We start from the raw sequence: 27,070 nt of genomic DNA on the forward strand, positions 1-27,070 counted from the left end.
TGACTGTACCTCTAGCTTCATATGTCCACATCCACTTCATTTTTGAGGGTTTAGAGTTAATCTGTTTTCTCTGTGGAAAAATATGTACATTTAAACATATTTTTAAAATGGTATGTATAATCTGTAATTGTACATATAAAACTTGATTTTTCTGAGTATGTAGATAACCCTATACTGAAAATCTGGAAATATATTTTAAAGCATACATATATTTTTGAAGAGTAAAAAATTGTCTATTTTTTGTATTTGTTAATAATTTTGTGTTCATCTTAAAATTTAAGAGATTTTTATAAACATAATTATACTCAGTGCCTTTGAGGCATTTGTTAGATGATAGATTTGTGTTCCCCTATGAAAAGGCAGATGCATATGGTCATGAGTATTTCAGCTACAACTTTTTTTTTCTTGTTCTCAGGGTGACTTCATTTTTTCTAATTTATGTTAGTATAGTGGATGTTTAGTTACTTTTACTTGCTCATAAACATATATAATTTGTTATATACTATTCATGTATCTGCTTCTAATTGCTGATATCATGATCTGGAAATAAATATCAGCTCTTGCTTGACTATAAAGCCATTCAGCAGGAAAATTTTAGCATAGATTTTTCCTGTTACTAGATTCTGATTCTAAATGACTACTAATTATTTCCTATGAATTTCATTTGTTCACTCTGCACCTGGTCCTACACTTAGGGGGCAACTGAAGCCTAGACCTATGATTATGTTCTTTTTCAAGGCTTAGCTGAAGCCTTACTGTTCATCCTAAACACTGATGTGACATAAAAGTATTTTCAAGACATGGAACAAATCAGATATATCAAAAGCTGGAAATATTTGAATACAGAATATGAGTCACTCTGACATTTAATTTTGAGTGAAAACATGTATCACAGGTATAGCAAGACTTTTTGGGAGGGCTACATGACATATTCATTATCATATCATTTAACACTTTGTAAGTGTGTTCTATACACCTCATTGGGCACAAATCAAGAGAAAATAATAATCATGCAGGAAAGCTACTCATTTTTCAGTCTTCAAACTCAAAATGAAATTTAGTATTTTTAAATATCAAGTTCTTTTTAGCAGAGCATAAAAGAGTTTTCTCAAATAGCATAATCCATTTCTTATGATTTGTGAAATGTTTAGCCAGCTAGAATCATACATAGAAGTCCTTCCACTATCAACAAAAATTATTATATACTCTACTTTATTTGGGTCTAAGCTGATAATAGAATTTCCCTTTCTTGAAAATAAGGGAGATAATCTTTCTTTGAAAATAAGAACATTTTCTAAATAAAATGTCATTGGAAACTCTTATTTTAGCAAATTTTTGCCATTTTCACTAATTAAGTGATGTAATAATTGACTACAATTTGGGAATAAATATACAGTTGGATTTTTCAGTCCTTAATTGAATAGTTCCACTGAACCTTTGCTGTGATTTTGCAGGATGCAATTTCAGTATGTATATTTAAATTTATAGATGATAATTTTAACATTATAGTATTTAGTTTGTAAAAACTATGAAGTAAGATTATGTGCAGGCTTTGGTATTACATATAATTCAAAACTTTTCATCCAGATTTTAATTTTAGCAAAAGATCTCATTTAATTACAATTTGAAAGAAAAATCAATTTATATGGTAGCAAAGGCAATTTTCATTTTTTTTTTTTAAAGTAACATTCAATAAGCAACTTTTACAAGATCACTTTGAAGTTTGTGTTTGGATTTATAAAATATATGTCTGTATCCAATAGATCAGCACACTAATTTTGAATAGAAGCATACATTGATATAGACTGAAGATTGCTACTATTTTGCCCTAATTTTTTCATTTAAACATTTATATTTTTCAATATGTCTATAAATTTTAAAATCTATAAAGCTTTCATTCTCTGATTGTTTCTTATTTCATGACTACATTATATTCTCTCTCTGATAATTATAATGACAGTCTGTTTTCAAAGTTTTTTCTGCTCTCCGATTTTTTTTCCCCTAGGTTTATTTTGTTACTGTTATTTTATTTATTTTATTCTCTGTCATTCTCATTGGAAATTTTCCTCAAGTATTTGGTGATCCTTATTTGGATGTGAGAAGAAAAGAGCACTGGGCTCTGTTTGCAAATGCAGGGCTTCTCATGCCATGCGGTCAAATGGGTTTATAACTTCCCCGTCAACAATGGTTTGCAAAATGTCAGCAGTGTGTGGGTATCTTTTTGAAGCTTTTTAGTTATTTTCAACATACTAGGCTCTCAGGGCTCTGCGGAAAAGGAGTTTGTGTCAGATGGTACCCTGCAAATTTTTGTCCAGCTCATCAGCTCCACACTCTCTCACATTTATAACCTCACAGTCCAGTTTATCCAGATCATAGACTTTCCATATTCTATTTAGATGAGAGAGAGGAATTCATCTTCCCTTCAATCTGAGAAGAGAACAGGGGAGTACAGTTGTTTAATGTTTGTTGATTATCTTTTTTGTCGTTGTTGTTCCCATGTTTTGGACTTAGAATTTCTGAGATTTTCCTGAGTTCTGCAGGTCTAATCAATTTACCTCCACTTGCTACCTCATCATTGCATACAGATATTTATTAATTTTTATGTAATAACATATTTTTATATTTGAGCTTTTTCAATTTTTTGAAGCACAGACAATATTAAATAAAATAATATATTAATATATTGATGGCTATAATATTGACAGCTACTTTTAGAAAAATGAGCATGTCAGTATTTCTTAGTGAGTAATGATTAGTACCTAAGCTTAATTCCCTGCTTTGTTGTATGGCTTGTGAGGATAAAACATTCACATTTATCTTGGAAACTGGCTGAGCCCATATGCATGCTCATTGGAAATTATAAATGTGAATTTAAGCTTCAAAACTTGACAGTTTTTCCCAACAAAGGTGATTGAATATGGACATAGAGTAGGGTTGCTTATATTATATAATATGGAACTATAAGAATAGCTATTTGCATATATTATGAGGTACATGGTACCCATTGAAATTACTCATTAGGAGCTCTGCCAGTTGGGAGATTACCTTTGCATTACATAAAAGGACCATTTACAATCCACAGGGTAATTTAATCTAACCAGTTCTATACTGGGAAGCATGCTATTTGATATTTACCTCAAATTTTTATTGTTTAAAAATCAACTCATTATTGCAATAGATTTCAGTTTATTCAACAGCACCTGGATTCTTCATTGGAAATTGAGGAAGATATTTTATATGTACAGTGCTATGTCTATAAATAGAATACATAGCAATGTAAGAGGCCGTTTTTCTATTAAATTGTCAATTTTTAATGAATGTATACCAGATATATCTTCTTTTAATCTGAATTATAAAACTCAAGAAGAAAGTAATTATTAGTGGAAATATTTTCTTTTTCTTTTCTTTTTTTTTTTTTTTTTTTTTTTGTCTTTTTAGGGCCGCACCCATGGCACATGGAGGTTCAAAGGCTAGGGTCGAATCAGAGCTATAGCAGCCTCCCTACACCACAGCTCACAGCAACACCAGATCAATGAGCGAGGCCAGGAACTCATGGATGCTAGTCACATTTGTTTCTGCTGAGCTACAACAGGGACTCCAGTGGAAACATTTTCTTAAAGTTTTTGCCTATAAATGTTTCTTCCACAATCATTGAGTATGAAACCTTTTTGCTTTTGCTAGTGTTTAAAAAGGAGTCCAGGGAGTTCCTATCGTGGCGCAGTGGTTAATAAATCCGACTGGGAACCATAAGGTTGCGGGTTCCGTCCCTGCCCTTGCTCAGTAGGTTAACGATCCGGCGTTGCCCTGAGCTGTGGTGTAGGTCGCAGACGCGGCTCGCATCCTGCGTTGCTGTGGCTCTGGTGTAGGCTGGCGGCTACAGCTCTGATTAGACCCCTAGCCTGGGAACTTCTGTATGCAGCAGGAGGGCTCAAGAAATAGCAAAAAAAAAAAAAAAAATAGGAGTCCAGTGATTATTTAAAATATGGAGTAAAAATAATGAAAATGAGCATCATGATTCTACTAAAGTTAGAGTAAACCCATACAAATATTTCTTCAAACACATTTTGTCATATAATGATTTTATACAAATTATGAGTTTGCTACATTTGTGGGAAAGTTTTATGTTGTTTTATAGTGTCAATAAAAATTAAATAATAATGTTTTATGCTATTTAAAAACTGCCTTTTAAATTTTTTTTGGAAATTCATTTCAGAAGATATCTCTGTATAATGTATAATATTATCAAATTTGAGGTCTTTTCTCTCTCCACTCCTTTCAGACCACACACACAATTGTTTAACTATAAAAACAAATATCCTTTTTTTCTCTTATTCTCTTACCTTTGCATTTATCCTTTTGTGTGTGTTCTCAAAGCACATATTGTATACATTTTATTTTGTTTTGTGATATATTAGCATGTGTATTTTGTAAACCATCAGTAAAGGAGTCATGTGGTCCGATGATATGAATCTGTGAGAGCTATTCCATGTTTGAAATGCTGTAATATACCATTTTCCAACAAATGTCTTTGGTTACCAATTGTGATGAAATGAGTCTAAAAGGGTCTTTTGGTTTGTATGCTTATTTTTAAAAATAATCTTGTAGTCTCCAAATAGCTAAAGTTATTGCAGCATCATTTCAAATTACATTTTTAAGATTTTTATTCCTGTGTTTCTTTTAATCCATGTTACTTACAGTTGCCTGAGTGAAACTGGATTTCCTTCTACATATCATACTAGTCATCTTCGCAATGTTAGAAACAATTTAAAATAATTATTATTGCCATGTCTTGGCTATTGCGAATAGTGCTGCAATGAACATGTGGATGTATATGTCTCTTTTAAGGAAAGTTTTGTCTGGATGTGTACATGTATGTTTGACTGGGTCACCATGCTGTATAGTAGGAAAAAAAAAATCATTATATAGCATTAGCTCTAAATTGCTACAAATTTTTAAAAATTTAATGTTCCAATTTTTTGAGATTAACTATGAGAAATTTTTTATGGTTATACTATTTCCAACATAAATATGGCTAAAGAAAAATAGCTACTATTTCTAAATTGCTATATTTCACATGGTGAAAGGTTAAAGAGAAACTGGCTGCAAAAGTAATTTGTCTATGTTAAATGGCAGTGAAATAAACTCTTATGAATTGCAAAAAAAAAAGAGATAAAAACATAACTCACATAATTTCATATTTAAGTTAAAGGAAATCTTCTAATTTGCATGTGGTGGAAAGAATGCTGTATCTTAAAAATTCAAAACAAGAATATCTTGGACTGTTTCCATCTTGTCCAAAAAAAGAACCTGAACTAAATTAGAAATTTATATATAATTATAATCTTAATGAATTTAAACTGTATAGAACAAAGTATACAGGAAACTAAATAAGCCAAGAGGAAAATTTCAAATAGCAGTCTTAAATTACTTGTCTGCTGGAAACTTCACCACATACATCAAGATGAAGACACAAATTCATCTAAAATTATGTATTCAACCACTCCTCTGATATAATGATAAAACTTTTATGCAAATAAGTTTTTTAATTTTTTCAGCAAAATTAGTGAGCTTTTCTGTGTAGTTGTAACTTTATGAGTCACAGAAATAAATGGTATGAAGTAATTAAATTAATTTATATAGGAAAGATGTTTATGAAGAGTGAGAAAATAAATATGAATATTTCATTAGTGTTTTATAGGAATTTAATCCTCAGGAGGAAGAAAGTATGCATAGTTCCTAGAAACTTAAAAAATAAAATTCTTGTAGTTCACTTGTGGCACAGCAGGTTAGGGGAATCCAGAGTTGTCACTGCAGCAGCTCTGGTTGCTGCAGGTTGGATCCCTGACCCCAGAAACTTCTGTGTGCTGTGGGCATGCCCTCCCCCCAGATAAGAACACATCTCACTGATCAAACATGCATTTTTCCAGATACTTTAAAAGTCAGTGTAAATATAGTTTTTGTGGGCTGACTGTCATTATTTGGATAGTGAATTTAACTGATAGGGAAATTGAGAAGACATATTTAAATTTTGTTTCCCTGAAATTTTGGAAACCATGATAATAATATTCACTGTATTAAAATTATTTGATTTTATGATTAAAGTTCATTATTATGAACATGATTTATCTATTATTATATGTATAAATATACTCCCAGCTTAAAGAGAGTATAAAGCTTCTCCTTTATACACTAAATGGCTCAAGATTCTCTCATGAGAAAGGTTTCAATGCCTTCTTCAATAATGCCATCCCATGAGGGGAGGTGAACACGTTGGACTGGCAAGAGGAGAAGTGACTTCGGAGACTGGCACCACTGTGGTTCAGAGCTCTTTAATATCATGTATGGACCATGGAGATAACTATTCTAACTTTTTCTGACCATTGCTATCTCATATGCTCCTTCTTTTTCTACACGTTAAGATCTGATTAACATTTTAAACTAATAGCATGTTGCTTTGATTTTTGTTACTTTCCTTTTAAAATCACTATGGCATACAGAAGTGATATTTTAAAAAGATTCTCATATTTCAAGAAGTAAAAGATCAGCCATTAAGGGGCGTAAAGGTAAGCTGAAAATAATTCCAATTCTCTAATCAAATGATATTAATTAGGATTCCAATAATCACATTTAACACATAATTGATAATACTAAGTATGCGTATAGGTTTATGCAAATATATATTTATGTGTGTGTGCTTCATTTTCTTCTTCATCTCATAACATTCCCCTAAATAAACACTGGACATGTCAAAACCAGTCCAGTCAAATATACATTCTCCTGTCTTCTAGCCATGCTTGAGTTTTTGTTACTCCTTCCACTCCTTTTTATCCACCCTTCAAGACCCAATATAAATTTGAGCTTCTTTGTAAAAATTTATATGATTATATTTTAGTAGAAATATTTACATTATTCTGCAACTCTTTAGTAAATATTGCTTTTACTAGTCTTCACCAGCTTCTCATATCATAATATAAGTATTAAGAATGGGAGAATTCCCATCATGGCTCAGTGGGTTATGAACCCAAATATTATCCCTGAGGATGTGGGTTCAATCCATGGCCTCGCTCAGTGGGTTAAGGACCTAGCATTACTGTAAGCTGTGGTGTAGGTTGCAGACATGGCTGGGATCTGGTATTGCTGTGGTGTAGGCCAGCAGCTGTGGCGTAGGCCAGCAGCTGCAGTTCCAATTGGACCCCTAGCCTGGGAACTTCCATGTGCCACAAGTGCAGCCCTAAAAAGGCCAAAAAAAAAATTATTAAGACCTGAGTCGTATCTCTCCATCTTTTCTGTACATCTGAGAATCTGTGTACCATACTGTATAGACCTGAGATAAATTAATGCATCACTTAATTAGTAAGTCTGTTTATGTTCAAATAAAATCGTGTTATTAACTATTTCCAAACATTTTTGAATTATCAGCTGAACAAGCTAAATTAAATAAAACTATCTAAGCAAGTTGGTCATTTTCTTCTTTCTTTGGAGTTTCCAGAGATTCCACAAGCTTTTCTGGGAACTAATGTAATGCAATTATCTGTCACATAAAACCAAATTCTATTTATATGAAAAAGCCTCCTATTAAGATATTTAAAATATATATTATAGCATTTAAAAGTATTATAAATCTAAACCTAAACAGACTATTTAGAAAATAGAGCTAGCTGTTTATCTTCCCCTAAAATAGTCTTAATCACTCTTATTTCCCCCCTACTCTTCATATTCAAAGGTATCATTCATCTACTGTATGACATGAGCTGCTGCTACTGGATCACTTAAAATTAAAGGATAAGAAGAAGCTCCTTAGGTGATAGATCAAGTCTGTGCAATTCTGGTGATTAGGATAGGTCAATGGACAGCTTATTTCTCACATGGCAGAAAAATGAATGTGCTTCATAAAGATGCTTCACTTTGCAATTTTCTGCCAGAGGTCTTAATCCCCACAACTAGGTATGACTGTGACACAAGAATACATAGAACATTTTTTTTAATTGAAGTAGGTATATGTACAGTATAAGTTATGTAAGTATAACTTACACATATAACTTATACTGCGTATATGTACATTATATAAATATATACAGTATAAGTTAAAGGTGTGCATTATAGTGATTCACAGATTTTAAAGGTTATACTCCATTTATATTTTTTATAAAACATTGGCTACATTCCCTGTAGTTTACAATATATTCTTATAGCTTGTTTTATATGTAGCAGTGTGTATGTCTTAATCCCCTACCTCTATATTTCCCCCTTCCGTCTAAACACTAATAACCACTAGTTTGTTCTCTATATCTGTAAGTCTGCTTCTTTTTTTCTTATATTCACTTGTTTCTTATATTTTTAGATTCCTCTTATAAGTAATATCCTACAATATACTTTCTCTGACTAATTCACTTATTATAATACCCTCCAAGTCTATTCATGTTGCTGCAAAAAATAATAATAATTTCAAAATTTTATTGATGTTTAGTTGACTTTCAATGTTGTGATAATTTCTTCTGTACAACAAAGTGATCAGTTATATATATACACCCATCCATTCTTTTCAAATTTTATTGATTTTTATGGCTGAGTAGTATTCTGTTGTGTGTATATATATATATATATATACGCTTAGGTTTCTTCCATATCTTTGTAATGTAATGCTGCTATGAGTTTGGGGGTGTATGTATCTTTTTAAAATTAGTGGGGTTTTTTTTGTTTTTTTTTCCCAGCTATAGATCCAGTATTGGAATTACTGGGTCCTATGGTAGTTCTATTTTTAGTTTTTGAGAAAAATCCAGTAATCAAAACACTGTCGTACTGACACAAAAAACAGACATATAGACCAACAGAACAGAATAGAAAACCTTGAAATAAGCTTACACACTTGCAGTAAACTAATCCATGACAAAGGAGGCAGGAATATACAATGGAGAAAAGATAGTCTCTTCAATAAGTGGCTCTGGGAAATTGGACAGCTACATGTAAAATAATAACATTAAAACGCTATCTAACATTATGTACAAAGATAAACTCAATATAGATTAAATACCTCAATGTAAAACCAAAATACTGTACAATTCCTAGAGGAAAACAGAGACAGAACAGTCTTTGACATAAACTTTAACAGCATTTTTTGGGATCTGTCTCATAAAGGAAATAAAAAAAAACAAATGAGACCTAATTAAACTGTAAAGCTTTTGCATAGAAAAAGAAACCATTCTGACTTACTTCACTCAGTATGAGAGTCTCTAGTTCCATCCATGCTGCTGTAAATGGCATTATTTTGTTCTTTTTTATGGCCGAGTAGTATTCCATTGTGTATATATACCACTTCTTCCTAATCCAATCATCTGTCAATGGACATTTGGGTTGTTTCCATGTCATGGCTATTGTGAATAGAGCTTCAATGAACATGTGGGTGCATTTGTCTCTTTTAAGGAAAGTTTTGTCCAGATATATGCCCAAGAGTATGTATAGATTTCTATGGTACCTCCATACTGTTCTATGTATAGATTTCTAAGGTGCCTCCATACTGTTCTCCATAGTGGTTGTACCAGCTTACATTCCCACCAACAGTGCAGGAGGGTTCCCTTTTCTTCACAGCCTCTCCAGCACTTGTTATTTGTGGACTTATTAATGATGGCCATTCTGACTGGTGTGAGGTGGTATCTTGTGGTAGTTTTGATTTGCATTTCTCAAATAATCAATGATGTTGAGCATTTTTTCATGTGCTTGTTGGCCATTTGCACATCCTCCTTGGAAAAATGTCTATTCAGGTATGAAAATAGAATGTGTACATGTATGTGTAACTGGATCACCATGCTGTACAGTAGGGAAAAAAATCGTATTGGGAAATAACAATTAAAAAATAAAAATTAAAAATAAATAGATAAATACAATGATAAAATTCAAAAAAAGAAAAACCATTGACAAAAAAAAAAAATGACGACATACTGAATGGGGGAAAATATTTGCGAATGACCTGATTGATGAGGAATTACTATCCAACATATAGAAATAGCTCATACAACTCAACATAAAAAGAACAAACAAGAATTCTGTGGTGGTTCAGTAGCTTAAGGATCTGGCATTGTCACTGCTCTGGCTCTGGTTATTGCTGTGGTGCAGGTTCGATCCCTGGCCTGGGAACATCCACATGCCATGGTCATGGCCAAACAAGCAACCTGATTAAAACATGTGCAAAATAATTGAATAGAAATTTTTCCAAAGAGAAAATGCACATGGCCAACAGGCATATGGAAAAATACTCAACAACACTAAACATCTGGGAAGTGCAAATCAGAACCACAAAGAGATAGCATCTCACATCTGTCAGAATGGCTTTCATCAGAAAGAACACAAATAAATAGATGTTTTTGAAGATGTAGTTAAAAGGGAACCCTCATATACTATCAATGGGAATGTAAATTGGTCCAGCTACTGTGGAAAGAACTTTACATTTGAGGTTCAAGGCATGTGATCCTCTGTCCAGGGTAGCACTGTCTGGTCCTCCCATCTATAGGTGGATCCACTCATCCTATATTCTGTATGTTTCACTCCTTGCCTCAACCAATGATTCTTACTTAATCTTACAAATATATGTTCTATATTCGCTGTTACTTAATGCTAAAATTATAAAAAAATAAATTAGTGAACACCTCACTCCCTTCATTTTATAAAATAGTAGCTTAGTAATGACTTCATCCATTATGACTTTATTATTTGGAGCAGGTTAATCATTCCCTCTGAAACATATATATACACACACATTCTAGTGAACATAAATGACTCGATACTTGATCATCTTAATTGAAATAAAAATGCCCATTCATTTAGTATGATAAAAAATTGAATATACCAACTATATCTAGGGAGTATTTAGGTGATAGACATACAGCAATGCTAGAGATTTTAGGTGCTAGAAATACTACAGTGAACAGAACAGTAGTCTTTGTCACCATGGAGTTTATATTCTAATGGCAAAAGCCATATTTAGTAAATAACATAGCATAGTATAGTATGGTATATTATATTGTATAACAGTTAATCTCTCTCTGTAGTATATTTGGTATAAAAAAAAAGACAATGATATAAAGTACAAAGAAAAATAAAACGAAGCAAGAAAATGGAAGGTGACTAGAGGTGGAAGTCCAGGGCACTTTTTGAAAGAGTGGTCAGGGCTGAGCTCTGAAGAGTCATGAATGAAAGCAAGGAGCCCTTTGTGCAGAGCTCTAAAGGAAGCAGGGAGTGATAACACAAAAATCTGGTGATGTCTGGCCAGGGCAGAAGTTAGTTAAAAGGCCATACTGGCTGGAATGCATGATTAGACATTAGAATTAAATGAAGCCGTGATAGACAAATAGCCAAGGCCCAAATCCAGTGGGGCCCTGTAGACCTTGCATAGGATTTTGCATTTTATTCTTAATGATATGGGAAGTCTTTGAAAGTCCCATAAGTAATCTTTTTAAAGCAGTACTGGTGAGGTTATTTTTGGATTCTGGCATTACTAAAAGTCCTTGTGATTAAGGAAGAAACTTTCTCAAATTTTCCTTTATTACATGAAATAAAATTCTTGTGTTAAAAAGGTAAAACGTTTCCTTTTATTATATATTTTTAGCAAAGATATAGAACACTCAGTGTATTGTGCCACTTTATATAAATTTTGTTTTCTTTTTCTAGGATAATTGGATACTTTTGTTCTATTTTTAAATCCCCAATTTTCATTAGATCTTAACATATTAACATTTGTTTTTCTGTTCTATGTTTTCTCAAATTTTTCTTTAAAATATAAAGAGATACTTATTGTTAGATTTTCTCCCTTTTTGATGGATTTTTTTTTTTTTTTAATTTTTAAATGGTATGATGAGGGGAGGTCTAACTTGCCATGATGTCTAAGTTTCTGTACCAACACACTGTGGAAATTCATTGATCTTATTTTGTACAAATAGGGCCAAATTCCCTTTTATGATACAAACACACAAACAGAAGTCATACTTTTGATGTGTTAATCCTCAAATTATAGAGTGACATTATTTTTTCTTATTTATTTATTAAATGACTAGTGGCAACGATAGGCCAATTACATTGTACAAAGTAGTGAGAGTAGGAGTTCCTGTGTGGAGCAGTGATTAACGAATCCGACTAGAAACCATGAGGTTGCAGGTTCAATCCCTGGCCTTGCTCAGTGGTTAAGGACCCGGCGTTGCCGTGACTTGTGGTGTAGGTTGCAGACGCGGCTAAAATCCTGCGTTGCTGTCGTTGTGGCCTAGGCTGGTGGCTATAGCTCTGATTGGACCCCTAGCCTGGGAACCTCCATACGCCCGCAGGAGCGGCCCTAGAAAACGCAAAAAGACAAAAAAGGATTTTATTTTCTGCCAGCTGAACTAAACCGGATAAATTCAATGACTACTTTTTGGATACCACATCCCATCAGCTATTTTCCCCATTTGCTTTTATTATTCTTTGTGATGAATTTAAGATATAATTTCATTCTTTAAGGTGTAATTATGTATTACATTTTGAATTTTGTTTTTAAAATCCTTGAATTTGGCCTTCTCTTAAAAAATAGTAATTTTATTAAAACTAAACTTTTGTAGGCCTAAGTTAAAAAATATATTCAAAGGGAATCACTTTACAATATAAAATCATTATGCTGTGTATTTTAAATTTATTGACTTCATTTGTCAATTATATATCAATAAATCTGGATGTTTAATTAAAAACTTAAGGGGAAAAAACATGTTCAAGATAGCTTCAAAAAAATGTAGGTATTCAGATGGATCTGTCTAAAATGGATTAGTCTATTCCATCTTCTAAACTCCAGCAGCTTTAAATCTTCACAGTTTTAAGAACACACCTGCACTTTTGCATAAATATCAAGTATTCAAATTCCTTTTAATAAAGAAATAGAAAAAAATTGTATAAAAGATACAGGTTCCACCTGCCTTTAATAATAAGCAGGTGGTTATTGCCATTATTTGCATTTTTAAAAGCTAATATACATTTTTTATCTCTAAATATGTAGGGAAATTATTACAAATTATCCTAAGTATATCAATCAAAATTAGCAATTCATTCCCCTTTATAATTTATCAAGCTTTACTAAACACAAATGAATTTTGCAAGAGAAGATTACGTATATTTTTTATTTCTGACTTTACATGTTAATACAACAAATTAGATTGCATTACTTCTTCCAGAAATTCCAACATGATCTTCCACCAGATCAGTGTTTTTTTAAAAGAAACATTTTATTTTTCCTCTGTTGATGACTTACTATAGCGAGAATCACCTAAATCAAGTTTTTGGGAAGGGAATATTTCATTATTTTTAAATTTTCTATCTGAAAATTTTTCACCTTTTCTATTTTACACATAACACACAATAAAAATAATACACACGGTATCAATTATACCATCTTAAAACTATTTTAAAATGTACAGTTCACTGTTCGGTTCATTGCGTATTTAAAAAAATATGTACATAGTGTTTTACAGCCATCAACACCAACCACCTCCCTAAGTTTTCAAATCATAAAACAGAAACTATCTGTGAATTATAGAATAACTCATTTACCCTTTCCCACAGCCCCTGGTATTCACCATTCTACTTTCTGTCTCTAAGATTTGGATACTCTAAGCACTTCATATTAAGAGTCCTTGTCATTAAGGACATATTAAGTATTTGTATTTTTGTGACTGGCTTGTTTCATTTAGTGTAATGTCCTTAAGGTTCATCCACAGTATAGCATATTGCAGAATTTCCTTAATTTTTAAGGCAAATATTTTTTTTTCATTGTATGTATTTATATTTGGCTTATCCATTCCTCTGTTGATGGACATTGGGTTGCTTCCACATTTTAGCTACTATGAATAATGCTGCTATGAATACGAGCGAACCAATATCTCTTGGAGATCCTGCTTTCAGTTCTTTTGGGTGTATACCCAGAACTGGAATTATTGGATTAAACGGCAATTTTACAATCAATTTTTTGAGGAATCTCCATTCAGTTTCTCACAGAAGCTGTACCCTTTTACATTTCACCAGCAATGCTCAGGGATGAAATTTCTTCACATCCTCACTAATACTTGTTCATTTCTTTCCTTTTCTTTTTTAAGTAGCCATCCTAATGGCTATAAGGTGGTATTTCATTGTGTTTTTGACTCTCATTTTCCTAATGATTAGTGATGTTATGCATCTTTTAATATGCCTTATTGACCATTTGTGTATCTTTTTTGAGAAATGTCTATGCAAGTCCTTTGCCCATTTTTGAATTGTATTGTTTGAATTTAAATTTCTTTGTATTTAAGTGTTAGTTCTTTATGCATTCAATATTAATACATTATCAGACGCATGATTTGCAAATATTTTCTCCAGTTCTATGGTTGTCTTTTACTCTGTCAGTAGTGTCTTTTGCTAAATAAAAGTTGAAATTTTCACGAAGTTTTAAATTTTCTGTTTATCTATTCCTGTTTTATTACTTACACATTTTATGTCTTATCTAAGACTTTTGGTGGCAAACCTAATGTTATAAAAATTTTTCCCTGTTTTCTTCTAAAACTTTTATAGCTTTAGATTTTAAATTTAGGCCTTCAATACATTTTGAGTTAGTTTTTGCATATGGAGTTAGGTAAGCGAAGCCAGGGATCGAACCTGTGTCCTCACGGATACTGGTCAGATTTGTTTCTGCTGAGCCATGACGGGAAGTCCAAGAACAATTCTATTTTAATAGCATCAAGAGATTAAATATTTAGGAATTAACCAAGGAAATAAATATATGGCTGTTATTGGTTTGAGGTAGTTTCTATTTCTAATTTTTTGAGTGTTTCTGTTGAATTTTGAATGTTGAATTTTGTCAAATGCTTTTTCTGCATCAATTGAGATGATTATGTGTTTTTTTCTCTTCATTCTAAAATTGTGGCATATTATATTGATTAATTTTTGTGTGTGGAAACATTCTTGCATTCCAGAAATAAATTCTGCTGGGTCATTTTATACAGTCCTTTTAATGTGCTGCTGAATTTGATTTGCTAGCACTTTGTTGAGAATTTCTTTATTAATGTTTATAAAGAATAGTGGTCTGCAGTTTTATTTCGGTAGCATCTTTGTTTGATCTTGGCATCAGGTTAATGCTGGCCTCAGAATGAGTTAGGAAGTGTTTCTTCCTCTCAATTTTTAAAGAAAATTTACCAAAAAAAATTTGGTATCTATCATTCTTTAAATATTTGATAGAATTTCAGTGATGCCATGGAGTCCAGGATTTTTCCTTTGACGTGAAATTTTTGATTTACTTACTCAACTATATCCCTAGCAATAGGTCTTTTTACATTTTCTATTACCTCATAATTTAGTCTTGGTAGATTTGGTGTTTCTAGGAATTTGTCCATCTCAACTAGGTTATCCAATTGGTTGGCATGTAGTTGTTCACAGTACTCTGTTATCATCATTATTATTTCTGTAGAATCAATCATAAGGTATCCATTTTAATTTTTTTTTTTTTTTTGGTATTTTTAGGGCCACACCCATGGCATATGGAGGTTCCCATGCTAGGGGATGAATCAGAGCTGTAGCTGCTGGCCTACGTCACAGCCATGGGATCCGAGCCACGTCTGCAACCTACACCACAGCTCACAGCAATGCCGAATCCCTAACTCACTGAGCAAGGCCAAGGATCTAACCCACTAGTTCTCATGGATACTAGTCAGGTTCATTAACAACTGAGCCATGACGGGAACTCCCACTTTAATTTTTAATCTTAGTATTTGATTTTGTTTTGTTATGGTCTTTGTAGCTAAAGGTTTCTCAACTTTTGTTAATCTTTTTGAAGAACCAGTTTTTCATTGATTTTCTCTGTCATTTTTCTGTTCCATCTTTCTATTCTATTTCTCTTTTCTAATCTTTATTTTTTCCTTAATTCTGCTAGCTTCGTTTAGTCAGTTCTATTTTGTTTTTTGTTTATTTGTTACTTTGCTTTTTTTTTGGTGGGGGGGCACACCTGCAGCATATGGATGTTTCCTGACTAGGGGTCAAAAGGGAGCTGCAGCTGCCAACCTAAACCACAGCCATAGCAGTGCCAGATCCAAGCTGTGCCTGCAGTCTACACCACAGCTCATGGCAGTGCTAGATACTTAACCCACTGAGCCAGGCCAGAGATTGAACCCTTATCCTCATGGATACTAGTCAGGTTAGTAACCCACTGACCATAATGGGAACTTCCAGTTCCTTTTTGTTGTAAAGGTAGGTTGTTGATTTGAAATCTTTCTTGGTTTTGTTTTTGTTTGTTTTTAAGTAAACATTTATAGCTATAAGTTTCCTCCTTAGCTCTGCTTTTCCTGTGTTCCACAAGTTTTTGGTATATGGTGTTTTCATTTTCATTCATCTCTAAGTATTTTCTATTTTTATGATTTCTTCTTCATCAGCTGTTTCAGGACATGGTGTTTAATTTCCACTATTTTGTGTATTTTAGAGATTTTCTCTAAAATATAACATCATCTTGTTGTGGTCATAGAAAGTACTTTTTATCATGTTTATCTTTTTAAATTTATTGAGTCTTAATTTGTGGCCTGATGTATGATCTATTTTGAAAAATGCCCCTTGTGCTCTTAAGGATAATGTTTTGCTATTGTTTGGGGACAGTGTTCCATATCTGTCTGTTAGATCTAGTTGGTATTTTGTTAAGTCCTCTATTTCCTAACTTATCATCTGTCTGGTTATTTTATTATTGAATAGTATATTGATGTCTCCAACTGTTACTGTAAATGATTTCTCTCTTCATTTCTGTCAAGTTTTGTTCCACATATTATGGTCTTTCAGTGGTGTGTAAATGATAGTTATATCTTCTTGCTGAATTATAATTTTTATTAATGCACAATGTCCTTGTCTCTTATAACATTTTTTGGATTTAAAGTCTATATTTTCTGATATTAATATACCCATACCTGCTCTCTTTTAGTTATTATTTGCATGGAGCACCTTTTTCCATTCTTTCGTTTTCAACCCAGTCTCACTTTAGTCTTTGAATCTAAAATGAGTCTCTTATGTAGATAGCTTACAGTTGGATAATATGATTTCAGTTATTATGCCTACTCTGTCATTTGATTGGAGAGTTTGATCCACTAACATTTAAAATAATTACCAATAAAGAGGGAGTTTCATTTTGCTACTTTTTTCTATGTACCTTTTAGCTTTTTGGCCCTCATTTTCTGCATTGCTGTCTTCTTTTGTGCTTAGTCAAATTTTTTTTTTTTTTAGTGAGATGTTTAAATTCTTTTCTCATTTCCTTTTGTTTATATCCCATAGTAATTTTCTAATTGGTTATAGTGGAATTCATTTCATATTCTAAAATTGTAGCATTCTGGAGTTCCCGTCATGGTGCAGTGGTTAACGAATCCGACTAGGAACCATGAGGTTGCGGGTTCGGTCCCTGCCCTTGCTCAGTGGGTTAACGATCTGGCGTTGCCGTGAGCTGTGGTGTGGGTCACCGACACAGCTCGGATCTGGTGTTGTTGTGGCTCTGGCGTAGGCCAGTGGCGACAGCTCCGATTCGACCCCTAGCCTGGGAACCTCCATATGCCGCGGGAGCAGCCCAAGAAATAGCAAGAAGACAAAAAAATAAATAAATAAATAAAATAAAATAAAATTGTAGCATTCTGATTTGAATCCATACCACTCTAACCTCAATAACATACAAAAATCTGTTCCTTTACAGATCCATCCCTATTCTCTTGGTTGTTTATATCACAACTTTGCACCTTTATACACTGTGTTCCCAAACATGGATACATTAGTCTCTTAAATTACGTAGAAAACAAAATTTGGAGTATAGAACAAAGTTATAATAATGCTAGCTTTTAGAATAATATTTTTAATGTATTAGTCTTTTAATGTCAGAAAGAAACTGCACTTAAAAACCATTGCTACAGCAGGACTAGCTTTTATAATTGCCTATGTATTTATCTTTACTGAGATCTTTATTTGTTCATATGTCTGTAATTACTGTTTAGTGCCCTTTCATTTCACCTCACAGGACTCCCTTGAGCATTTTTGCAGGGTAAATTAAGTGGTAACAAACTTCCTCAGCATTTGTTTACATAGACTGTCTTAATTTCCCCCACTTTTTTGAAAGACACGTTTGCCAGATATAGGACAGATTTTTCCTTTAAGTGCTTTAAATAAATTGTTTCATTGTCTTTTGTTCTCTAGAGTTTGTGATGGGAAATATACTGATAAGTTTATTGAAGATCCTCTCTATGTGATGAGTCACTCCTTTCTTGCTGCTTTGATGATACTCTCCTTTCATTTTTCTCTTGAAAATTTGATTATAGGTGTCTTAGTATGGGATTCCTTGAGTTCATCTACCTTGATATTTATTGAGCTTCTTGAATGTTTACATTCAGAGCTTAAGTTTTCAGGTGTTATATCTTCAGTGTTCTCTCTGTCCCTGTCTCTCTCTTTTCTTTCTGGAACTCTTACAGTGTGCTGTTGGCCCAGCACTGATTGTGTCCTGTCCACTGGTCCCTTAGGCTTTGTTCAATCTTTTGTTTTTCTCTTCCTCAGATTAAAGAATTTCCATTGTCCTATCTTTAAATTTGTAGATTCTTTCATATCTGCTTGTGAATACCTCTAATGAATCTTTCATTGTGTTATTGCAGTTTTAAACTTCATAATTATGTCTTTATATCTTTTTAAGTTTTCTCTCTTTATTGGTATTTCCGTTTTGGTCTTACACTGTTTTTTTTTTTTTTTTTTTTTTTTTTTTACTTTGTCCACATCTTTATTTAGTTATTTAAGCATCTTTAACACAGTTGTTGCAAAGTGTTTGTCTAGTATATCTATCATGAGGTCTTTTTCAGGGAAGTTTCTATTGATATCATTTTTTTTTCCTTTGGGCCATGATTTCCTGTTTCTTTATTTTTTTTAAATTACAAATTTAATTTTTTAATTACAATTTAGAAATTAAATTTTTTTTTAATTACAATGCCTTGTAACTTTATGTTAAAAACTGACATTTGAATCTAATCGTGTGGTAACTCTAGAAATCAGATTCTTCCTTTTCCCCTGGGTTAACCTAATAATTTTTAGTATCATTACTCTTTATTGTTTTGATTTTTTAAAAATTACTATTTTAGTTTGTGTCTCTGCCAAGGATCAGACTAAGATGTAAACATAAGATCTTCTCAGGGTGCCCAGTCTTTTAAATCCCCAGAAAGTCATTTCAGCCAGAGGAGGAGGAGCAGCAGTTATGAGGGAGGTGCAACAACTATGGCTACGCACCTCTTTGCACTCTGTGATCCAAAGCCACAATCAAAGACCAGAGCAAGAGCCCAGATATTTGGAAGATGTGCTGGTTTTTTACCCACCCTGGTTCCCACAAGCTCTGTGCAGGTTGCTCCAGGAATATGTGTAACGTGCCTACTACTTGGTTGAGGTGGATATGGTGGCTGCTAACAGCTGAAATGACTAAAATTTACCATAATGTACTGTCCACGTCTTCATTTGGAAGTTGCAAGCCTCTCATAGGCTCCAGAATTCTAAAATATTTACATCAAACAGATTCTTTCAGTACAGTTGTTGTCTAGGTGGGGAACCAGCTTCCTGGTGCTTCCTACTCTATCACCTTCCTAGACTCCTCCCTTAACATATGCATTTCTTAGTATTCGTTGAAATTTTCATTTGTAGACATTCTTTGTACTTTAAAGGTTAAGATTCAGAGTATTTTTAAAAAAATTATGAGGGATTCCAATGGAATTGTTCAAGTGAGCATCCTCAGTTTGTATGATGTACTCATAAGAAAACGAATTATGCAAATGAAAGCTTAACCATAGAATTATCTGCATTATAATTTAAATTTTCCAAAAACATATTTTTACATGGCCTAAGTCAACTAGTTTAATATGTTTTATTTATTATTTTATTTATTTATTTATTTATTTATTTTTTGGTCTTTTTGCTATTTCTTGGGCTGCTCCCACGGCATATGGAGGTTCCCAGGCTAGGGGTTGAATCGGAGCTGTAGCCACTGGCCTACCCCAGAGCCACAGCAACACGGGATCCGAGCCGCGTCTGTAACCTACACCACAGCTCACAGCAACGCCGGATCGTTAAACCCATTGAGCAGGGGCAGGGACCGAACCCGCAACCTCATGGTTCCTAGTTGGATTGTTAACCACTGCGCCACAACGGGAACTCCGTTTTTGTTGTTGTTGTTGTTGTCGTTGTTTTGTTTTTGTTTTTTTGTAATATGTTTTAAAATAGCTATATAGAAAATGTAATATTTTTAGAAAAGGCTGAAAATATTATTGGTAGATGAATTTTTGTCACTAGGCTTTTAGGGGTATGAAAATCCCTAAAATATGAATGGCAATCATTCATATTAATTTGAAATGCTTAAACAAAAAGATACAGAAAGGAACACACATGTTCCCAAATACCTAGAGAAAATAGAATGTTTCTGTGTCCTGAAATTCACTGGAAATAGCAAACTGTTAGAACTAAAGCAGATATCTGAGTTCACTGTAGAGAAAATTGTGGCCCCTACAAGAAATTTTGACTACTAATGAGTTTAACAACATAGCATATACCATTCTTAAAAACGAGGAGAGAAAAAAAAATAGAGAAACTGAAAACTATGGGGAAAAAAAAAAAACAAACTGCCCAGCTTGCATTTGGTGCATTAGTTCAGAATCTTACTCATATTCTAAGGGAATTTCTGGGCTGTCTTTATGGTATGATGTGTTGCATAATAGAGAACATAAATGATAGAGCATGACAAATTCATTCCTTTTTATTTGGAAATGTGGCTAAGAACCTTGAATGGGATCTATAAAACAAAATGTTTGATTTAGTATTAAAATGACAGAATAAACTGGCCAAAATGCACTGCAGGCAAAAGTAGCTGGTAAATGCCTCTTTTCTACAACAAAAGTCTTAAGAATCAGAACTCTTGATAATCATATAGTTTAATCTGACTTTGCTCTGAATTTCTCATTGTTGCATCTTTCTGCAATTATGTGTCCCTATGAACTATAGGAAAAATTGCTGAGTTGTATCTATCTTATAGTGCTGGGAGTTTATGAAGATCATCAGCATGGATTCACATTGTTCATTCTAATGAGAATCCAGAAGCACACAATTAAGTAAAATATTCTGAAAAAAAGAGGCTGTGCCCTTTAATAGCTTGAATTAAATCTTGAAAAGCGTATACAGAATTATCATTTTTATTAATTTGACATTTTTCTTTTTCCATCTAATTAATGTCTTTGGGAAGAAAGAATACATTTTCCTTACATTCAGGACTCTTTAGAGTCCTGTTTACAAATGATTTTCTGTACTAGGGTTTTACAGGCCAGGATACAATTGTGAGGCAATGCAAAGTTTAACTTTAAGACAGAATCCAAGCTTTGCTACTTCTTGACTAGTTGATTTTCTGAGCCTCCATTTATTTATCTATGAAATGGAGACTACATCCAAACTACTCTAAGTATTATGTGAAATACCATAAAATTGGATTTCAATATTAGATTTTTCGCACAACAAATAGTCCTACTGGGGGAAGTAAAATGTACTTTAAATGTTTGGCAACACAGGAATAGAGTCAATAAATTAATGATAAAGGATAACAACAATAGATTTAGCAAATGTCCTTTCTGGGACAGTATTTTGAAAGTCATGTTTTATTTGACATATTTTTTTTAAATGTCAACTCAAAAACTCTTTATTAAATTCTTATTCTGCATTGAAAATATGTAAGCTCTGTAAGGGCTGAAGACAGTATATATGTCATGTGTGATATATGTTCTGCTCATAAGATTCTTACGATTAAAAGCTTCTCGCAATAAAACATCCAAATACAAAAATTGGAGTCATAATCAATAACATAAAAAATATGTATAGGAGTTCCCTGGTGGTTCAGAGGGTTAAGGATCTGGTATTGTCACTGCCGTGGCTTGGGTCACTGTTGTGGAGCAGGTCCAATCCCTGGTCCCGGAACTGTCATAGGCACAGCCAAAAAGAAAAAAGAAAAAATATTTATAAGTGTTATTAGGAGGTTAAATAGCTAAGAAGAGGCTTGCAGTTTTTATTGCCATGGTGCAGGGAGAAGCAAGCATTCAATTACAAAAGCTTAACTTATGCTTCCAATTCCTGCCCCCCAAAAAGAAGGAAAAGTAGGTTTGTAACATGAAAAAAACAGTTAGTCAGTATAGACATTTTTGGAAATTAGCATATTTGTGAGTGAAAAATAATATTATGATCACTTTTAATCATCAAGTGATTTCCTGAGTAGTTTATAAAAATCTATTGTTTTAGACTACAGAAGAAAATTTGGGGAATTATATACCTATAATATTTTACATATTAAGTGGATCCTAAAAAAATCTGTTGAATTCTTTTTGGATGAATAATTTCTAAATGCTAAGAAACATTATATTGAAATGAAACAAGTATGAATAGTATATGAAAAAATTTTGGATGGAACATTTCTATTTTTAAATTAAGATTTTTACAAAGAGAGTATATTTCAAGGAGAACCCATTTAATTTCAAGTGACAAGTACTTCTTGAGTAAAATCTTACGTCAGTTAAAACTCAGTTTTTAAATTGTTTTATTGTTTTTGTGCATAGTTTATACTCATGATGATAAAAGAATATAAAAAGAGCACAGTAAAGAGAAAAGTTTGAAAATTCAGAAATGAGGAGCTGTGATTTTTATAAGGTGTCATCAATATACTATTTTGAGAAAAAGCCCCACATAAGCAGCACTTAATCGTTTAATTAATTTTTCTTCCTACTGTTTATTAAAATAAATATCTATATAAATTATTTATTACAAAGAATCTATCCATAAATTTAAAAGTCTGTAAGGTACTTTTGAAAATATAAGATCCTATTCTTCTGCAGCTAATAGAATCTTCATACACATTATTTGTACAAAAATACAAATTTATATTCTCAAAAGTAAATGAAAGTATAATTGAACCGAGGTGATTACTTACATAAACGTCCTAAGAAAACTTAAAGACACTTTGCATTAACAATGAAATTATTCCTGAAGTCACTCTTAAGGATGTAAAGGATAATTGGAGTACAAGTATTAAAAAGTGCTGCATTCTGGATAAGAAAAGTAAAAAAAAAATTTTTTTTTCAAGCTTATTGCAAACTTCTGCAGAAATGAGTCAGAGAATTATCTGTCAAAAAAAAACCCAAAACAAAACAAAGAGTTCCCATTATGTCTCAGCGGTAATGGACTCTACTATCTATAAGGATGTGGATTCGATTCCTAGCCTTGCTCGGTGGGTTAAGGGTCTGGTGTTGCTGTGCCCATGGCTGTGGCTGGCAGCTGCAGCTCCAATTGGACCCCTAGTCCCAGAACTTCCATATGCCATGGGTGTGGCCATAGAAAGACAAAAAAATAAACAAAAACTTCATTTTTGATTTATTTGTTTAGAGAACAAAAGCTGAATCTTAGGTGAGAAACTTCAGGGATTTCATTATCTTTTTAGATTCATCCGAGAAAGTCAACAGAAAGTGTAATTTTGAGTGATCAGTTCTATCCTAGCTAAGCTGTTTGATTTCTTCTAGCTCTCTGACCTGTTTCACAATTCTCTACAACCTGAGCAGTTCCATTTTGGGGGTTAATACAGCTCTTCTATATCATGGGAATGCTTATCTGCTTACACTGAATGACAGGAAAAACCCATAGAGAGATCTGGGTTTTAAGAGAGTGAAGACAGCATGGCTAAATTTAATCTCACTTTAGACCTTTGCTCAGCCTAATTAGTTGGCAAAATATGTAATTTATTTTGCTCCAAGGGTTGTAAATATTCTTTAGCCTCTGCTTGTCTTGACAGCCAAAGTAAGGAATTTACAATCCATTATTTAACAAACAAAACTCTTGTTCAACTTCTTTTAATAACGTCCAATGTCCTTCTTAAAGAGAGACTACAACTTCAGAGTTTTCTCTCTAGTAATATTATTTGCATATTTGTAAAAATAATGCTTAAAAAAGCTCGTGTTTTCCTTTCATTTGCCAGTTAAAAGGTCTTTTTTTTTTTGTATTTCAATATTTTGCTGTCCTATTTACATGTATTGCAAGGTGACAAAATGGTCATTTATGAAGCCCAGGTATATTTAAATCAGGCAGAAACATTAAATTAGGGAAACCAGATTCTTTTTAGAACCTATTCCTGTTGCCATGACAAAAATCCATGATTGTTTATAATTTTCAGAAGAATTACATTGTGGTTTCTAAATCATGCTGATTGAAAATAACTATAAAAGACCTTAATGTGTGCCATTTGTCCTCAGAGAACGTTTAGTGGCTTGTAATCTAGACCTACTTTCACCTAATTTTTGAGTTTGAATTTCCAATAAATTATAGAGAAAGAACTCATCCCACACCTTAGTTTGTGGTTCTGTTGTTCTATTGTATGGACACATTTGGAGAAAGAAAGTCTTTCATTAGCTAACTTCATAATTTGAGGTGCTCTATTATAGCATCCACAGCCTTCATATTTCAAGTGGTGGTTTGCTTTCAAGCCCTACCTCATCTATTCAGAAACCCTATGTTTGGTAATATGCCAGTAAATTATGGATATTTTAATGCATATATATTCTCATTTAAGAAAGGCAAGTCAAATTACAGATGCAGGCTCTGCCTCCCCTGATCTTTTCCTTTCCCACTCATTAAATTGGTCCTGATTTATAGAGTTCTTTCTATTTCACACAGTAATCTTTATGTTCACAGAATGTTAATAAGCTTCCTAATAAGGGTTATTGTACCAAAACCTTGAGCCTCAAAACTCAAAAACAGACCTACTGCTTGTATATAAGCTTTGTAAAACTGGCATTAATAGGTTTACTTCCATGCCTCTCCCCTATAATTTGAAAGCTCCTCTATAAGGCCTCCTCCATCGACTTTACCTCTGAGTGTTTTAGCCCAATGTTGTAATAACAGTTCAGCCATCATTTTATCCTCTTTTCTCCTCTCCTCCATAAACTTCTATGCTGTGAAATTCAATCTCTAAAGGGAAGAGTCTTGATACAGAACAGAAATATAAGAGCAAAGCGGGGAGGGGGATCAACTCTGAATTAATTGATCATAATGTAAAGAAATTTCCTCTTGGTAGAGGCAGAGGGACACACAAAGCTTCTTACCATCCCTATGAAATGTTAGAGAAAGAGGAATGCTGACAATCCAAGCCAGAAAGAGCTTTCACTAGAGTTACTCAGATAATTCAAGTAAAATGTGGAACTGCTTGCTATTCTTTATGTATGTGTATGGTGTGTGTGTGGGGGGGGGGAGTGTTGTTTTTTTTGTTTAATCCATTCCAAGTAATATCCTCAATTTTCCCTGATTTTATATGCTCTGATACTTTGATAGCTTTCTTGTTATCAATTTTTAACCTGAAAGGATGAAAAATCTGATCTCCAGACTTCTGATGAAATGAAGAATTTTATTTACGATTGGAATTGTGCGCTTCAAATTCCGTTGCTTTCCTTGTTTGATAGTATCAAGACAAACAGTTGAATATAAGCATTACCAGTTGCTCTCATCTACATAGCTGAGCGACAGTCTATCTCCAATCTTAAAACGATATTAGCAGCTGCATCTTTACATCATAAAATATGGAGAGCCATATCATATAGCAAAGTTGGCTGTAGGAATAAAAACATCTATGTCAGTCTCTCATAATTCTTGTGTAGCATACCCTCTATGTAGATTATCTGTGTACATGTTAATGACTAAAGTATCGCTCTTTTGCCTGTAAACATAAAGTATATTTCCACTAAAAAGAGACAAAGATGAATAAATTTTAGATTATCCTTATTCTGTATTATTTCACAATCTGGAAATATTCCCATTTGCATTGATAATTGATGTATATAACTTCAACTTAATTTTATACTTTTGTTGCTATGACATTTAATAAAAGTGTCTTTATTTAAAAGTTGAGAGACCAGCTCAGCCCAAGACTTGATTGAATCTCAGTCAATGGTGGAATCTGGCCCAGAGCAACATGACTGCTTTCTTGAGTCTTAAAGCACGCATCAATAAATGTCTTGTTACAAAGGTTGTTGCAGTCTGACTAGTCCTGCCAGAGTCTCTCATATGTCCCCATGCTGCATCACTTCATTCTTCATTAAAGAAGATGGTAATCAAACATAAACTACCACATGAAGGTATTTATTGTCCAAAGGCCCAAGCATTTTTGTTACAAGGCCTTAAGAATAAATACTTTTATACAGCATTAATCTCTCACTTCGGTTTTAAATGTGCTATATTTATTAACTGATTAAATGATAAAATGTGATAAATTTTTTATCTCTTGAATTCCTAACCTTGAGTAGAAGCTTTCTCTCCTAAGGTCAGTAAGATTTCAACTTCTTAACATTTTAACTGCCTAACTTAGTTTGATTTCTTCTCCCTTTCTGGACTCTTCATGACCAACTTTATCTGTGCACTAAGTGTCTCTCCATTGTAGTGGTAATTTATTTCTTGGGCTTATATTATATATCTCGCTAATTCCATCCAGGTCACTAGCCATCTGAGTTTGGGTTTCCTGAAAAATCTCACAGGTGGTTGGCCTATCAGAAATAATTGAACTCAAGTCTTGATTTTCTGATATATCCTTGCAGCTTCTAATCAGTTGGATTTCCCTGCTAATCAGTCTTTCCCAGTTGGCCTCCCTTAACTTTGAGACCATGTGTTTTCACCTGAGTCTTTTGACAAGACAATGAGCTCTCAAGAGCAAGTTCAGTCTTCTTTCAAAGTAGAAAGACGGAGAAATACAAATGTAAATTTCACTAATAGGAAATGTATCCTTTCTAATCATTTTGAATTATCCATACTGAATTAAAGACTGGTTGATATTTTTGGTATTAATATTTATCTAGTATATATGGCAATATTGAGGAGAAGAAGGGAGTGCAAGGAAATATCAAAACAAATTTATTAAGTATTTTCATGAAGGGAATAATAAATTTTACCTAGTGAATATATATTATAAAGGAATCAGAACTATGTTTATAAATTATATGGGATTTTATTAAACATATACATTCTGTAGTCATAATTCTTGTTAATAGCCCTA

General features: G+C 33.0%; 1 protein-coding gene across 2 annotated transcripts in view; it reads left to right on the forward strand.

Moving 5' to 3' along the window:
* NCAM2 (neural cell adhesion molecule 2) overlaps positions 1-27,070 on the forward strand; it is a 503,541-nt gene that overhangs the window by 420,445 nt on the left and 56,026 nt on the right. The gene's annotated exons all lie outside the window — the stretch shown is intronic.

This window comes from Sus scrofa, chromosome 13 (genome assembly GCF_054392235.1).
Source record: "Sus scrofa isolate SSC_HxYL_T2T_F1_AM1 chromosome 13, Sscrofa_HxYL_maternal_Yorkshire_Landrace_v2.0, whole genome shotgun sequence".
Classification (NCBI taxonomy): Eukaryota; Metazoa; Chordata; class Mammalia; order Artiodactyla; family Suidae; genus Sus; species Sus scrofa.